This window comes from Microcaecilia unicolor, chromosome 8, assembly GCF_901765095.1.
Source record: "Microcaecilia unicolor chromosome 8, aMicUni1.1, whole genome shotgun sequence".
In the NCBI taxonomy this organism is placed as follows: domain Eukaryota; kingdom Metazoa; phylum Chordata; class Amphibia; order Gymnophiona; family Siphonopidae; genus Microcaecilia; species Microcaecilia unicolor.
Genome location: NC_044038.1, coordinates 99,748,949 through 99,765,222, shown reverse-complemented (window position 1 = coordinate 99,765,222; position 16,274 = coordinate 99,748,949). Strand labels below are relative to the sequence as shown.

The window sequence follows — 16,274 nt, the reverse complement described above, 5'->3', positions numbered from 1 at the left end:
AGCGAATCGTTAAGGGAAGGGCATGCATGAAGGAAATCGCATGCAAATGAGCTGCTCATTTGCACGCGAATTTCCTTCCCTAGGAGGGGAAGCCAGTCGGCCAGCTCATAAAAAAAAAGGATCTTGCTGATCAGTTATGTTATGACTTACTTGTTCTGGAGTGCTGTATTTTGTGATACTGTTTTGAGAAATGTTCAATAAAGACTTCATACAAATTAAAAAAAATCCCTGCTGTGCATTTTCCCTTAATGGCCATCCTGGGAAATCAAAACTGTTTTTGCTTACAGCTTTTTAGTAGTTTTCCTGCCTTTTTCCTGCGTAAAGGCAATCGGAAAAGGTTAGTGCATGTCGTTTCAATGGGGTTTTCACACTAATTGCTCATCTCCATTCCGTTTTCGTTAGCTGCTACTGTCGTCGGAAAATAGGCTTAAGTGCATGGAAAGGATAGGAAATTCTTCCCTGAGGGCTCATTTAACGATGAAAAACGTTTAGTGCATCTACCTCTTAGTTGGGTGTCCCTCCCTTTTGATTATACCCCTTCAGTCTCTCTCAGCCAATCACAGCACACCAATCACAGGGAGGAACATCCAACTAAGTGGAGCTGTGACCAAGTGGTTACATCACTGGTCTTGTAATGCAGCGGTGGCTGGTTCAAATCCCACTGTTACTACTAAAAAGCTGTGAGCAAAGACAGTTTTGATTTTCCCGTTCGGGGAGAAAGACGGCCATTCTCCGAGGACAAGCAGGCTGCTTGTTCTCACTGATGGGTGACGTCCACGGCAGCCCCTCCAATCGGAATCTTCACTAGCAAAAGCCTTTGCTAGCCCTCGCGCGCAGATGCGCACCGTGCATGCGCGGCCGTCTTCCCGCCCGAAACCGGCTCGTGCCGGCCAGTCTTCTTTTGTCCGCGCTCGATACGGTCGTGTTACGCCATTCGCGCCCCTTAAGTTGACCTCGCACGTCTCTCTTGACTTTTTGCAAAAAAAAAAAAAAAGGATTTCGGAAGAAGACCTTTTCGGTCTTTTTCCTTTTCCTCTATTTCCAGTTTTTGCCCCGGTAAGTTTCTTTTCGTCTTCGGGGTAGGCCCTTTTGAGGCCCTCAGGTCAAATTTTTTTCTCCCCCTCTTTTTGGTGCCTTACGCAATCACGAGTTTTGATCTTGCCGGCGTGATTTTCCGCCCATGTCATTGAAGTCTCCCAGCGGCTTCAAGAAGTGCACCCAGTGCGCCCGGGTAATCTCGCTCACTGATAGGCACGCGTCGTGTCTTCAGTGTCTGGGGGCTGGGCACCGCCCGCAGGCCTGTAGTCTGTGCGCCCTTTTACAAAAGCGGACTCAGGTAGCGAGATTGGCCCAGTGAATGTTTTGTTCTCGGGCTCTTCGTCGGCATCGGCACCGGGGAGTATCGAGTGCATCGACGTCGACAGCGTCTAGACCTCCGGTCCTCGGCCGCGACTGCATCGTAGTGCATCGAGGCATCGACCCTCTGCATCGGGGCTGAGACATCGGAAGGCTGCGTCGGCGTCGGTGGTACCGGGACCTCCACTTCTGCTGATGTCATCGGACGGTGGTGCTTCGGACTGGAGTGTAGGTGAGGGCTGTCCCATTCCCCTGCTGGTGGCGGTGAGCCTTCGGGTGGTCTCCCCCTACCCTGAGGGCTCCTGCGGTACAGCCCCCCCCGAGACCGACCTTCTTCGGCCTCGGCCCAGAGGAAGCGACGGCTGGATCTACGTCCTCCTCGTCGGTGCCGGAAGCTCCGGTGACATGCTTTCGTTCCAAGACGTCGAAGAAAGCATCGACACCGGTCCCCTTCCCGTATCGGCACCGGAGAGCTCTGGGTCGCCGAGGGAGTCGGCACCCAGTAGGCATCGGCACCGTAGAGGACCGCTCACCCTCTGTTCAAGAGGGTGTCGATGCGCTCCACTATGGACAGCCCGGAACAGCCTCCACGCCCGGAACACTCTGACATCGACACCTGCATCGGCTTCCACGTCTTTCTCCACAGCCGCTCTGCACAAGAGTCTCCGGGCCGTCCTCCCAGAGATCCTGGAGAGCTGTGCGCCCTTCCCCTCCGGTACCGGGGTGCTTGCGCCACCGGTACCGTCGAGTGAGGCGCCGGCTGGCCCCTTGCCCGGGGTGAGGTGTACCGACTGCGGTCGCCTCCCAGGAAAGGCTCCCCGACGACGTCGGCAGAGGGAGCTTCGCCGGTGCGGGCGAGGGAGTCTACCTCTCGACGCTCCCACGTGGCTGTGGTTCCACGGAGTCGAGCCGGGCACGGCTTCAGACACAGGTCCGGGAACTTGTGCCTGATACCGATGGTGAGGCCTCATGGGAGGAGGAGGAGGACATCAGATATTTCTCAGATATTTCTACATAGTCTGATGGCCTACCTTCTGATCCCACTCCCTCCCCTGAAAGGCAGCTTTCTCCTCCCGAGAGTCTGTCTTTTGCGGCCTTTGTCCGGGAGATGTCTACGGCCATCCCCTTCCCGGTGGTTGTGGAGGACGAGCCCAGGGATGAGATGTTTGAGCTCCTGGAATATCCTTCTCCACCTAAGGAAGCGTCCACAGTACCCATGCATCATGTCCTCAAAAAGACATTGCTGGCGAACTGGACCAAGCCATTAAGTAATCCCCACATTCCCAAGAAGATCGAGTCCCAGTACCGGATCCATGGGGACCCAGAGCTGATGCGCACTCAGTTGCCTCACGACTCTGGAGTTGTGATTTGGCCCTAAGAAGGCTAAGAGTTCTAGGGAGTATGCTTCGGCGGCCCCAGGGCAAGGACTCTAGAACCTTAGACTCCTTTGGGAGGAAGGCCTATCATTCTTCTATGCTCGTGGCCAAAATACAGTCTTACCAGCTCTACACGAGCATACACATGCGGAACAATGTGCGCAGTTGGCGGGCTTGGTGGACAAGCTCCCGCCTGAGCAAGCCAAGCCATTTCAGGAGGTGGTCAGGCAGCTGAAGGCGTGCAGAAAATTCCTGGCCAGAGGGGTGTATGACACCTTTGATGTTGCGTCCAGGGCCGCTGCTCAAGGTTGTGGTGATGCGCAGACTCTCATGGCTGCGTGCCTCCGACCTGGAGAATAGGATCCAGCAGCGGATTGCGGACTCGCCTTGCCGTGCGGATAATATTTTTGGAGAGAAAGTCGAACAAGTGGTAGAGCAGCTCCACCAGCGGGACACCGCTTTCGACAAGTTCTCCCGCCGGCAGCCTTCAGCTTCTACCTCTACAGGTAGACGATTTTTTTTGGGGAAGGAAGACTGTTCCCTACTCTTCTGGTAAGCGTAGGTACAATCCTCCTTCTCGACAGCCTGCGGCCCAGGCTAAGCCCCAGCGCGCTCGCTCTCATCAGCAGCGTGCGCCTCAGCAAGGCCCCTCGGCTCCCCAGCAAAGCAAGGGACGAGCTTTTGACGGCTCCAGCAGAGCATAGCCGACATCCCCAGTGTCAGTGCCTGGCTACCTGCCGGTCGGAGGGAGGTTGAAACTTTTTTCCCCAAAGGTGGCCTCTCATAACCTCCGATCAGTGGGTTCTCCAAATAGTCCGGCAAGGATACACCCTCAATTTGGCCTCAAAACCTCCAAATTGTCCACCGGGAGCTCAGTCTTACAGCTTCCAACACAAGCAGGTACTTGCAGAGGAACTCTCCGCCCTTCTCAGCGCCAATGCGGTCGAGCCCGTGCCATCCGGGCAGGAAGGGCTGGATTCTATTCCGGTACTTCCTTGTGGAAAAGAAAACAGGGGGGATGCGTCCCATCCTAGACCTAAGGGCCCTGAACAAATATCTGGTCAAAGAAAAGTTCAGGATGCTTTCCCTGGGCACCCTTCTCCCCATGATCAGGAAAACGATTGGCTATGCTCTCTGGACTTGAAGGACGCCTACACACACATCCCGATACTGCCAGCTCACAGACAGTATCTGCGATTTTCAGCTGGGCACACGTCACTTCCAGTACTGTGTGCTACCCTTTGGGCTCGCCTCTGCGCCCAGAGTGTTCACGAAGTGCTTGGCTGTAGTAGCAGCGGCACGTCGCAGGCTGGGGGTACACGTGTTCACCATATCTCGACGATTGGCTGGTGAAGAACACATCCGAGGCAGGAGCTCTACAGTCCATGCAGATGACTATTCGCCTCTGGAGCTACTGGGGTTTGTGATAAATTATCCAAAGTCCCATCTTCTCCCAGTGCAGAGACTAGAATTCATAGGAGCTCTGCTGGATTCTCGGATGGCTCGTGCCTATCTCCCAGAGGCGAGAGCCAACAACTTGTTGTCCCTCGTCTCGCGGGTGCGAGCGTCCCAGCAGATCACAGCTCGGCAGATGTTGAGATTGCTGGGCCACATGGCCTCCACAGTTCATGTGACTCCCATGGCCCGCCTTCACATGAGATCTGCTCAATGGACCCTAGCTTCCCAGTGGTTTCAGGCTGCTGGGGATCTAGAAGACGTGATCCACCTGTCCACAAGTTTTCCTCAAATCCCTGTATGGTGGACGATTTGGTCCAATTTGACTCTGGGACGTCCTTTTCAAATTCCTCAGCCACAAAATGTGCTGACTACGGATGCGTCTCTCCTGGGGTGGGGAGCTCATGTCGATGGGCTTCACACCCAAGGAAGCTGGTCCCTCCAGGAACGCGATCTGCAGATCAATCTTCTGGAGTTGCGAGCGGTCTGGAACGCTCTGAAGGCTTCAGAGATCGGCTGTCCCACCAAATATCCAAATTCAGACAGACAACCAGGTTGCCATGTATTACATCAACAAGCAGGGGGGCACCGGATCTCGCCCCCTGTGTCAGGAAGCCGTCAGCATGTGGCTCTGGGCTCGCCGGTCACGGCATGGTGCTCAAAGCCACATATCTGGCTGGCGTAAACAACAGTCTGGCCGACAGGTTGAGCAGGATCATGCAACCTCACGAGTGGTCGCTCAACTCCCGAGTAGTGCGACAGATCTTCCAAGCGTGGGGCACCCCCTTGGTAGATCTCTTCGCATCTCGAGCCAACCACAAGGCTTCAGGCCCACGGCAGACTGGCATCGGATGCCTTCCTCCTGGACTGGGGGGAAGGTCTACCGTATGCTTATCCTCCCCTACCTCTGGTCGGGAAGACTTTGTTGAAACTCAAGCAAGACCGAGACACCATGATCCTGATTGCTCCCTTTTGGCCGCGTCAGATCTGGTTCCCTCTTCTTCTGGAGTTATCCTCCGAAGAACCGTGGAGATTGGAGTGTTTTCCGACCCTCATCACCCAGAACGAAGGGGCGCTTCTGCATCCCAGCCTCCGGTCCCTGGCTCTCACGGCCTGGATGTTGAGAGCATAGACTTTGCCTCTTTGGGTCTGTCAGAGGGTGTCTCCCGTATCTTGCTTGTGTCCAGGAAAGACTCCACTAAGAGGAGTTACTCTTTCTATGGAGGAGGTTTGCCGTCTGGTGTGACAGCAAGGCCCTAGATCCTCGCTCTTGTCCTACACAGACCCTGCTTGAATACCTTCTGCACTTGTCTGAGTCTGGTCTCAAGACCAACTCTGTAAGGGTTCACCTTAGTGCAATCAGTGCATACCATTACCGTGTGGAAGGTAAGCCGATCTCAGGACAGCCTTTAGTTGTTCGCTTCATGAGAGGTTTGCTTTTGTCAAAGCCCCCTGTCAAACCTCCTAAAGTGTCATGGGATCTCAATGTCGTTCTCACCCAGCTGATGAAACCTCCTTTTGAGCCACTGAACTCCTGCCATCTGAAGTACTTGACCTGGAAGGTCATTTTCTTGGTGGCAGTTACTTCAGCTCGTAGAGTCAGTGAGCTTCAGGCCCTGGTAGCCCAGGCCCCTTACACCAAATTTCATCTTAACAGAGTAGTCCTCCGCACTCACCCTAAGTTCTTGCCAAAGGTTGTGTCTGAGTTCCATCTGAACCAGTCAATTGTCTTGCCAACATTCTTTCCCCGTCCTCATTCCTGCCCTGCTGAACGTCAGCTGCACATATTGGACTGCAAGAGAGCATTGGCCTTCTATCTGGAGCGGACACAGCCCAACAGACAGTCCGCCCAATTGTTTGTTTCTTTTGATCCCAACAGGAGGGGAGTGGCTGTGGGGAAACGCACCATATCCAATTGGCCAGCAGATTGCATTTCCTTCACTTACGCCCAGGCTGGGCTGGCTCTTGAGGGTCATGTCACGGCTCATAATGTTAGAGCCATGGCAGCGTTGGTAGCCCACTTGAAGTCAGCCACTATTGAAGAGATTTGCAAAGCTGCGACGTGGTCATCTGTCCACACATTCACATCTCATTACTGCCTGCAGCAGGATACCCGACGCGACAGTCGGTTCGGGCAGTCAGTGCTTCAGAATCTGTTCGGGGTTTAGAATCCAACTCCACCCCCCTAGGCCCATGTTTTGTTCTGTTCCAGGCTGCACTCTCAGTTAGTTGGATAAGTTGTTAGGTCAATCTCAGTTATGTCCTCACAGTTGCGAGTCCCAATTGACATGTTTCTTGTTTTGAGTGAGCCTGGGGGCTAGGGATACCCCATCAGTGAGAACAAGCAGCCTGCTTGTCCTCGGAGAAAGCGAATGCTACATACCTGTAGAAGGTATTCTCCGAGGACAGCAGGCTGATTGTTCTCACAAACCCGCCCGCCTCCCCTTTTGGAGTTGTGTCTTCCCTTCTCTTTGTCTTGCTACATATGAGACTGGCCGGCACGAGCCGGTTTCGGGCGGGAAGACGGCCCGCGCATGCGCTGTGCGCATCGGTGCGCGAGGGCTAGCAAAGGCTTTTGCTAGTGAAGATTCCGATTGGAGGGGCTGCCGTGGACGTCACCCATCAGTGAGAACAATCAGCCTGCTGTCCTCGGAGAATACCTTCTACAGGTATGTAGCATTCGCTTTAAGGGAAGTGCACATCAGGGACGGCCATCAAGGGAAATGCACGGCAGGGACTTTTTTAATTTGTATGGTCTTTATTGAACATTTCTCAAAACAGTATCACAAAATACAGCACTCCAGAACAAGTAAGTCATAACATAATTGATCAGCAAGATCTAAATATCCAGAAGTACCAGTGCACTACGAATGCTGGCCCCTCCCACGGCCCAATGGCTTGGATTTGGCCGGGTTTGAGATGGCCGGTTCCAGTTTCCATTATTGCTGAAAAACAAAGTCGGCCATCTCAAACCCAGCAACCTATGGCATTTGGCCGGCCCCAACCGTATTATCGAAACAAAAGATGGCTGGCCATCTTTTTTGATAATACGGTTCCGGACAGCTCTTTGTGGCGCCCCCAAAATAGATGGCCGGCCATCTATTTGGCCGGCGCCGTTCGATTATGCCCCTCACAGTCACATAATAATTTTTTCAACATCAGTCCTAATTACAAAAGCTTCAAACAGCAGACAAATGATAAGAAATATGTTTTCAGATTTTTCTAAAAAAAAAAAAATTAAATAAAAAACCCCCAGACTTTTCACTTCACCTTCACTCAGGGGGTCTTTTACTAAAGCTTAGCTTGAGTTATCTACAGCAAGGCCCATTTTATTCCTATGGACCCTGCTGCAGATAACTCGAGCTAAGCTTTAGTAAAAGACCCCCTCAGTGCTTAAGCCTTTGGTTTGGGGGGGGGGGGGGGGGGGGGAACTAACCTTCAAACACTTTTTGGCTCAAAAATCTATCACACAGTCAGAACTCTCGCACACATGTCTTCACTCTTCAGTGTCTTCAGTCCCTCTCCCCACTGCCAGGCAAGTTGTTGATAAGGGAGATGGTGACTCTGATTCAACAGCCTCCACTAGCCAATCAGATCTCAGATCAAGAATGTTTTGAAGCATGGAATCTAACTGAACTTTCCACATTCTCCATTTTGAAAATAAATTTCTTCATGGAGAGTAATAGAAAAGTTGAAATTTTAATAAAAATACCACAGAAATTATCATGAAATCTATTCAAAAGGCCTTGTAGCCCTTAGTCATGTCAAACCACACATACCATACTTTTCTCATGCATTTTAACACAGATTTAAAGATATTCACACATTTTTTGTCATAACTTACTCTCAAAATCCCCATAAAATCAGAGATGTGCACTCTAATAAAATTCTGCATTGCCCCCCCCCCCCCCCGAGTGACACCCACTCCAAAAATCTAATTTTAATGCTCAGAACTAACCCAAACCACAATCTTCTCATTTTGTCACAAAAATTATTTTTGCAAAGAACTTCAAAGCACTAGCCCACCTAAAGAGGTTCTCAGGAACCCATAACTATCACCAGTTTCCACCAAAAATTAACCCCCTTAAACACCAGCCCAATGGCACCAAAAATACAATTTTAAAATAAACTAAAAAGAACCTTGCACCATCAGACCCCTTACCTGGCCCCCCAAAGAGTCAGAATATAACCTCCACCTCCTGGTGAATCCTCTGCGGCTGCAGGAAAACACCATGATTTACCATGAAGCCATGCCAGGGTGCCTCTAATTTATACCCAACCTTCAATTTGAGTCTAGTGCTGGCTCGGGAATGCTACCATCCATGCATGAAAAACCACACGTGCACAGAACTCCTTGACAGGCTGAATCCAGCCATTTTCTCAGTGCATCCAGCCTGGAAATAGCACAACTTGGCCGGACAGAACTGCAGCAACTCGCAGAAAAGCGCAACTCTTCTACAGAGGCTCCAAATTGGCACTGGAGCCACCAAAGGAGACATCATTGGCCACCAATGCTTCACCCAGCCACGTAAACAAATATATATAAAACCCCCACAGCCAGGTAAACAAATATATATATAAAACGTAACCCACTGGTTACATTAACACACTGTGAATAATTCAGGTTTCATTCTCAGTAAGGTCTATGTACCAACTGTGGGGAAATTCTATAAGTGGTGCTCTGATGCCACACAATGAAAGCCTAATCCATAATGGCATGTGGTACCCAAATTCAATTATAGAATACTGGTGTAACCTGGCATTGGCGCTTTATATTTAGGTGCTAGAAGTTACAAGAGACATAGTCCTGGTGTAACTGCAGGCACCCAAATGCAGCAAGGGCATTCTTAACAAATTACATGCATAACTAGGAGCTATATCCTTGCTACGCCCACATGAACACCCTATTGCAATTGTGCAGTATGGCACTTGTGGCTGCCCTTATAGAATAGTGCTTAAGGTGCTTACTTGCGTAAGGGCTATTATGCTCTGCATTTATGTGTGTACCTGTGAACACCTAGTGTAGAACTTCCCTTTGTGTGCTTAGCTCATATTAATGTGCAGTAATAAACATTAACTGGTTAAGGCATGGATTTAGCACCTTGGCTGTAAGCTCTCTTGGGAAGCGGGTGTTCATATTTGGAAACTGAAGTAATTAAATCTAAAAACCAATGTAAATCAAATAGCATCTTTTGCTGAAATGGGGCTATAATTATAGCTTTCAGTGGTATGCCACCATTGGGTTTCCAGCAAAACCAGCACCAGAGCAAGAGGCAGCAATGGTTTTTCTGGAACCCAGCCAGTAAAGGAGAAAAATGAAGTTGAATACTCTGTCCAAGAGGAAACAGACATCAGCAACCAAAATTTAGTAGCACCATGATAGGTGCCACCTGCGGGAAAGAATCTGATGTGAAGAATGGGTTTGCATTTTGATACCAGTTCTGAGATGATGTTATCATGGACGCTAAAATAAAAGAAAAATGAGTTGCCACTGGCAAACTGTTGTGCCTGTGCTGAGAGGGAGAAAGATGGGAGAAAAGTACAGCCAATCTATGACCTAGCTAGTGCTTGGAGGTAACAGATAATAGAGGCCGAGAGACAGAGAAGAACTGGCCTGTTGCCAATCGAGCACAACGGAGTAAAGAGAAGAGCAGGAAGGGAACAATGGAGAGAAGAGAGGAGAGACACAAGTGAAGACCAGAGGGCAATAGAGAAAATGAGGCATGTGGCAGGAGGTCATGGGGTAAAAAAAAGAAAAGAAAAGACAGTGTGGCAGATGGGGGTTAGAAGGAATCAGAGGAAATAGAAAGTAGAATGGGGCATTAAAAAATGCAGATGTGTTGCAGAAACTGGGTTTAGGCTACCAACAGTCATTGCAAGTAAAAATAGCTGGCATGAGAAAGAAAAGAATGAACGAAAACATTCTTGACAATTATGAACTACAGACTGGCTTCCAGAATCCCCTTGTAAAGAGCAGGGGCGTCACCAGACCTCGGCGGGAGGGGGTCCAGAGCCCAAAGTGTGTGTGGGGGCACATTTTAGGCCACCTCCCAGTGGTGTGCTCCGCTCCTGCTGCTCCGCCTTTAAAAAATTTTTTCGAAGCGCCGGAGAGTGGCAGGCAGCGCGCCTCGCGTCTGCCCTGCTAGTAAAGAAGATCTCGCTGACATCGTCGCCCTTCCCACATTGAGTCCCGCCCCCTCTGAGGCAACTTCCTATTACTGCGAGGGTGGGCGGGACTCGGTGTGGGAAGGATGACGACGTCGACGAGATCTTCTTTACTAGCAGGCAGACGCGAGGCGCGCTGCCTGCCACTCTCCGGCGCGTCGAAAAATTTTTTTTTAAGGCAGGACAGGGTAAGAGCAGCAGGAGAACAGATCTCAGCTGTCGGGTCGGGGGGGGGGGAACTCAGAGGGGAGAAGGGGATTGGGGAGGGGTGGGGGAGCTCAGAGGGGTGCTTAAAGGGGATTAGGGAGGGTGGGGAGCTCAGAGAGGGGAGAAAGGGATTAGGGAGGGTGGGGGAGCTCAGAGAGGGGAGAAGGGGATTGGGGAAGGGTGGGTGAGCTCAGAGGGGTGCTTAAAGGGGATTGGGGAGGATGGGGAGCTCAGAGAGGGGAGAAGGGGATTGGGGAGGGGTGGGGGAGCTCAGAGGGGTGCTTAAAGGGGATTAGGGAGGGTGGGGGAGCTCAGATGGGTGCTCAGAGAAGGGAGAAGGGGATTGGGGAGGGTGGGGGTGCTCAGATGGGAGAAGGGGGTCTGAAGCTGGAACTGGGGTCTGACAAGGGGCAGGAGGGAAAATGGGTCCATGCCTGGGGCAGGTGGGAGAATGGGTCTGGGGCTGAAAAGGGGGGATGCAAGGCATGTGGTGGATGAAGGGGCTGAAACTGTGGGGACTAGGGGCTTTTAAGGGGACAGGGAGAACTAGCTGGGGCTGAAGCTCGGGACTGATGAGAGAAAAGGGCTGGGGTTGAAACTAGGGGCTGAAAAGAGGACAGGGAGAAGTGGCTGGGGCTGAAGCTCGGGACTGATAGGCGAAAAGGGCTGGGGACTGGTGGGATAGTGGGGCTGAAAAGGGGGGCAGGTGGGAGATGTGGGCTGGGGCTGGAACTAGGGGCACGTGGAATAAGGGGGCTGGAACTGGAGGGATAGAAGGGGGGAGCGTGAGGGAGGGCAGACCCTGGATGGATGGTAGAGGGAGGGCAGACGGATTGAAGGGGCAGAGAGAAAGGGCAGATGTTGATGGAAGGGGGAGAGAGAGATGGCAGACTGGGGCAGATGGTGCATGGAAGGGGCAGAAGTGGATGGAAGGGAGAGAGGGCAGACAGTGGATGGAAGGGGTAGAGAGAGAGGGCAGACACTGGATGGCAGAGAGAGAGCGAAGACAGATGCTGGATAGAAGGAAGACAGTGAAAAGATGAGGAAAGCAGAAACCAGAGACAACGAACTGTAAATATATATTTTTATTTTTTTGCTTTAGGATAAAGTAGTATTGTAGCTGTGTTAATAAATGTTTATAATAGAACATGTAAATAAGGTAATCTTTTTATTGGACTAATTTTAATACATTTTACTTTCGGAGAACAAAACCCCCTTCCTCAGGTCAGGATAGGACACTGTAACAGTACATACTGAATTGACCTGAGGAAGGAGGTTTTGGCCTCTGAAAGCTAAATGTATTAGTCCAATAAAATGATATTATTTGTTTTATTTCTATTTGTTAATTTGTAAAGTGGTGATTGGTATTTGTTAGTTTTTTCAAATTTACATCTGCTGTCTTTATGTTTTGCACAGTACTAGAGGACATTTTCTGTTTCTGTGGTGTTGCATTGTATGCAGAGTCTGGCATCGGGGGTTCAGTTTAATTTTTTTCTAAATAGAAAGTTTATGATTACTTATTCTATAGTGGATTAGGGTGTATCTGTATTTGTGAAAAAGACATGGCTTTCGGTTGGCATTGACTGTGCAGGATCGATGATCTGTACTAATCTGTCTGTTTTCGTTTTACAATAGGTGAATTGATGTTCTAATGCTCACTGTAGTGTTTAAGATGCTTTCCTTTTCCTTGTGTGACTCGTACAAATTACTGCTTATGGTATGGTAGAATTGCTCTACAGGTCCTGAGTGTTTTGTATTCTCGGTATGCCTAGTACTGGATTTGGGGGGGGGGGGGTGTTAAAAATGACCGACCCCGGGTGTCAGCTACCCTAGCTACGCCACTGCCACCTCCTCAGCTCTCGCTCCTCCCCCGCCGCTGCCGCCGGACCCCCCACCCCACCTGCTGCCGCAAGATACCTTAGCTGGTGGGGGCCCCAACCCTCGCCAGCTGAAATGTTTATCTGTCCTGCGCTGGTCTCACACTTGCTTCCTCTCCTGTTTTCAGCGTGCCGTACACTGCACGCTCATTTTAATAAAAACTGAGCATTCACGAGCATGCTCAGTTTCATTAAAATGAGAGCATGCATGGCACAACTGGAAACAGGAGAGGAGGCAAGTGTGAGACCAGCGTGGGACAGATAAACACTTCAGCTGACAGGGGTTGGGGACCCCGCCAGTCAAACTGGGGACCCCAGAGCCAATTTGGGGGGCCCAGGCCCCCGTGCCCCCCCAAAGCTACGCCACTGATAAAGAGCACAACTGGAAAGCAGCTGGAAGGACAATTGCAGGACCTGTCACATTGTTCTTGATAATGAACAAGACAGATAAAATTTAGGGATGGGCCATCATTCGCTCGTAGGAGGGAAAGGTGAGTAGTGGAGTGCCTCAGGGATCGGTGCTGGGGCTGATTCTGTTCAATATATTTGTGAGTGACATTGCCGAAGAGTTAGAAGGTAAAGTTTGCCTATTTGCAGATGATATTAAGATCTGTAACAGAGTGGACACCCGGGAGGGAGTGGAAAACATGAAAGAGGATCTGAGGAAGCTAGAAGAATGGTCCAAGGTTTGGCAATTAAAATTCAATGCGAAGAAATGCAAAGCGATGCACTTAGGGAATAGAAATCCAGGGAGACGTATGTGTTAGGCGGGGAGAGTCTGATAGGTACGGACGGGGAGAGGGATCTTGGGGTGATAGTATCTGAGGATTTGAAGGCGACGAAACAGTGTCACAAGGCGGTGGACGTAGCTATAAGGTTGTTAGGCTGTATAGAGAGAGGTGTGACCAGCAGAAGAAAGGGGGTGTTGATGCCCCTGTATAAGTCGTTGGTGAGGCCCCACCTGGAGTATTGTGTTCAGTTTTGGAGGCCATATCTTGCTAAGGATGTAAAAAGAATTGAAGCGGTGCAAACAAAAGCTACGAGAATGGTATGGGATTTGCGTTACAAGACGTATGAGGAGAGACTTGCTGAACTAAATATGTATACTCTGGAGGAAAGGAGAAACAGGGGTGATATGATACAGACGTTCAAATATTTGAAAGGTATTAATCCGCAAATGAACCTTTTCCGGAGATGCTAAGGCGGTAGAACGAGAGGACATGAAATGAGATTGAAGGGGCTGCCCCCGTTCAATCTTCAATCTCATTTCATGCAATATCATTTGCATTTCTTCGCACTGAATTTTAATTGCCAACCTTGGACCATTCTTCTAGCTTCCTCGGATCCGTTTTCATGTTTTCCACTCCCTCCCGGGTGTCCACTCTGTTACAGATCTTAATATCATCTGCAAAATGTCAGGAAGTATTTTTTCACGGACAGAGGTAGTGGATGCTTGGAATGCCCTCCCGCGGGAGGTGGTGGAATGAAAACGGTAACGGAATTCAAACATGCGTGGGATAAGCATAAAGGAATCCTGTTCTAAGGAATGGATCCTCAGGAACTTAGTCGAGATCGGGAGGCGGGGCTGGTTGTTGGAGGCGGGGATAGTGCTGGCAGACTTATACGGTCTGTGCCAGAGCCGTTGGTGGGAGGTGGGAGTGGTGGTTGGGAGGCAGGGATAGTGCTGGGCAGACTTATACGGTCTGTGTCAGAGCCGGTGGTGGGAGGCAGGGGCTAGTGGTTGGGAGGCGGGGATAGTGCTTGGGCAGACTTATACGGTCTGTGCCAGAGCCGGTGGTTGGGAGGCGGGGCTGTGGTTGGGAGGCGGGGATAGTGCTGGGCAGACTTATACGGTCTGTGCCAGAGCCGGTGGTGGGAGGCGGGGCTGGTGGTTGGGAGGCGGGGATAGTGCACTTTTAAAGTGTTGCTTCCATAATGACAAAATGTCCAAAATAAACCTCACAATGAAAATTCCAAAAAATGACATGGGAAATAACATGAAAATAAAATTGACAGCAGCTATTAAGTCTGAGCACACTTACGGCAGAAAGATTCACTCCTCCACGATAGGATGGTGATACCAGCAGACTGCATGCAATTACATAACTTTGGATGGTTTTACAGAGAATTGTGTTGTCTCCATTGCCCATGGAGAGATCATAGACACAGTTGTTTAAATAGATATCAGGGTTAATCGTGGAGTAGCAGGAACTGAAGGGACCGTCAGATCTTTTCAGAATGCCACAATAATTTTCACCTTGGAAGATTTCTTTCTTTTATCATCATAGATGGGACAGGGATTGCTGGCTGCACCACAGCCATGATCACAGGTCCACCCAGCAATCTGGACATTCCAGGCAGAGCCAAATGTAGTGCATCAGCAGCCAGTGTCTGTCAGGCAGCTGGAACTCATCTTTCTTGTCCCCATTATAGTTCCCACACAAGCCACCCAACTGGCCCTTGTAGTTTCCTGGGACAGTGACCACAACAAAGTAGGTCAAATCATAGCTCACTTGCAGTCCAAAGTCAGCTTCCATAATGACATTGATACCATGCTGGTAAATACGGATTTTTCCACTCCCAAGGGTGCTAGGGAGATTATTGAATACCCCGTTCACCTAAAAAAGAGAGAACATCTTACTGACTATGGTGGCATTTCTCTGAGCTCTTAAATGTGCAATTGATCCCCTGGAAAAAAAAAATGCTCAAATGTACATCAAACTACAGCTTGGCTCACTGTCATACATCTGACCACCATATCTTTAAAACTTTTAGGAATTGCACTTCTTACTGTTCTGTTGGAAATGAACTGAAAGCTATTGAGAATTTTAATTCTTTGTCATGCTTTTTATTTTTTAATTATAATGTAACAAAGAGAGGGAACCAAGTACAGAAAAAGACCAAGCACAAAGGACCTTTAAAAACAAAAGGTAACACAGTTCTTTCATTAAAAAATCCTTTAATAGTGAACTTTGATTGAAGAAAGACCCGACATGGGCCGTGTTTCGGTGCTGCCGCACCTACGTCAGGGGTATGCATTAAACACATTACAGTAAACAATAAAAAAGATAATAATAATAATAACAAAATGATATATAAATATAAAAGATCTCTTTGATAGGAACCATGGAAACATTCATATAAATGAAAAAATCTAGATACATACATGAAATGAATTATTATGTATTTCAAACTTATACCTACTCATTAACACAAAACAAAAGAGGCAATATAGAGTTCAAAATGGCCGCCGTGTAGGTCAGACGCATTTTTTGAGCTCCTGTAATTTTCTTCATATATTTACTGGCTCTTTGGTTAAGCGCCACTAAATTCTTCTAAAATGCCGAAGCGGCGGGGGAAGGCGGCTGCCGTTGCCCACCAGCGCCTGGGAACCCCTGCTCGAAGCGGCCTGATTGATACTTTTCTACGCGGGCACATCAGGACACTAGTACGCCGGTGAGCGGCTCGCTGAATATCCCTGCTGCGGTTGAAGGCTCACCGGGATCTCTAGAGCTGGAAGTCTCCTTAAGACCCCGACACTCGAACGCCTCCACCACCTCCAGGACAATGTAGGCCTGCCCCTTCACCTATCGGCGTCTCCTAATCCATACCCGGAAGGGGAGAAGGATGAAGGAAGACCGAGGGCAAATGGAGATCAGGAAGGAGCGGTAAATACACAGCCCGGAATATCTGTAGAAGGTGGAAACTCTCCTACGGGGGTAGGACTTTCCTCACAACAATCGGAGGTACGAACTTTTTCACTTGATTTATTTCAAAGTAAACCCCCTGAAGTTACACTGGACTGCCTTTGGAATTTGATTGTAGATTTGGGCAAAGC

General features: G+C 49.7%; 1 pseudogene; it reads right to left on the bottom strand.

Moving 5' to 3' along the window:
* LOC115476806 overlaps positions 1-16,274 on the bottom strand; it is a 638,208-nt pseudogene that overhangs the window by 493,162 nt on the left and 128,772 nt on the right.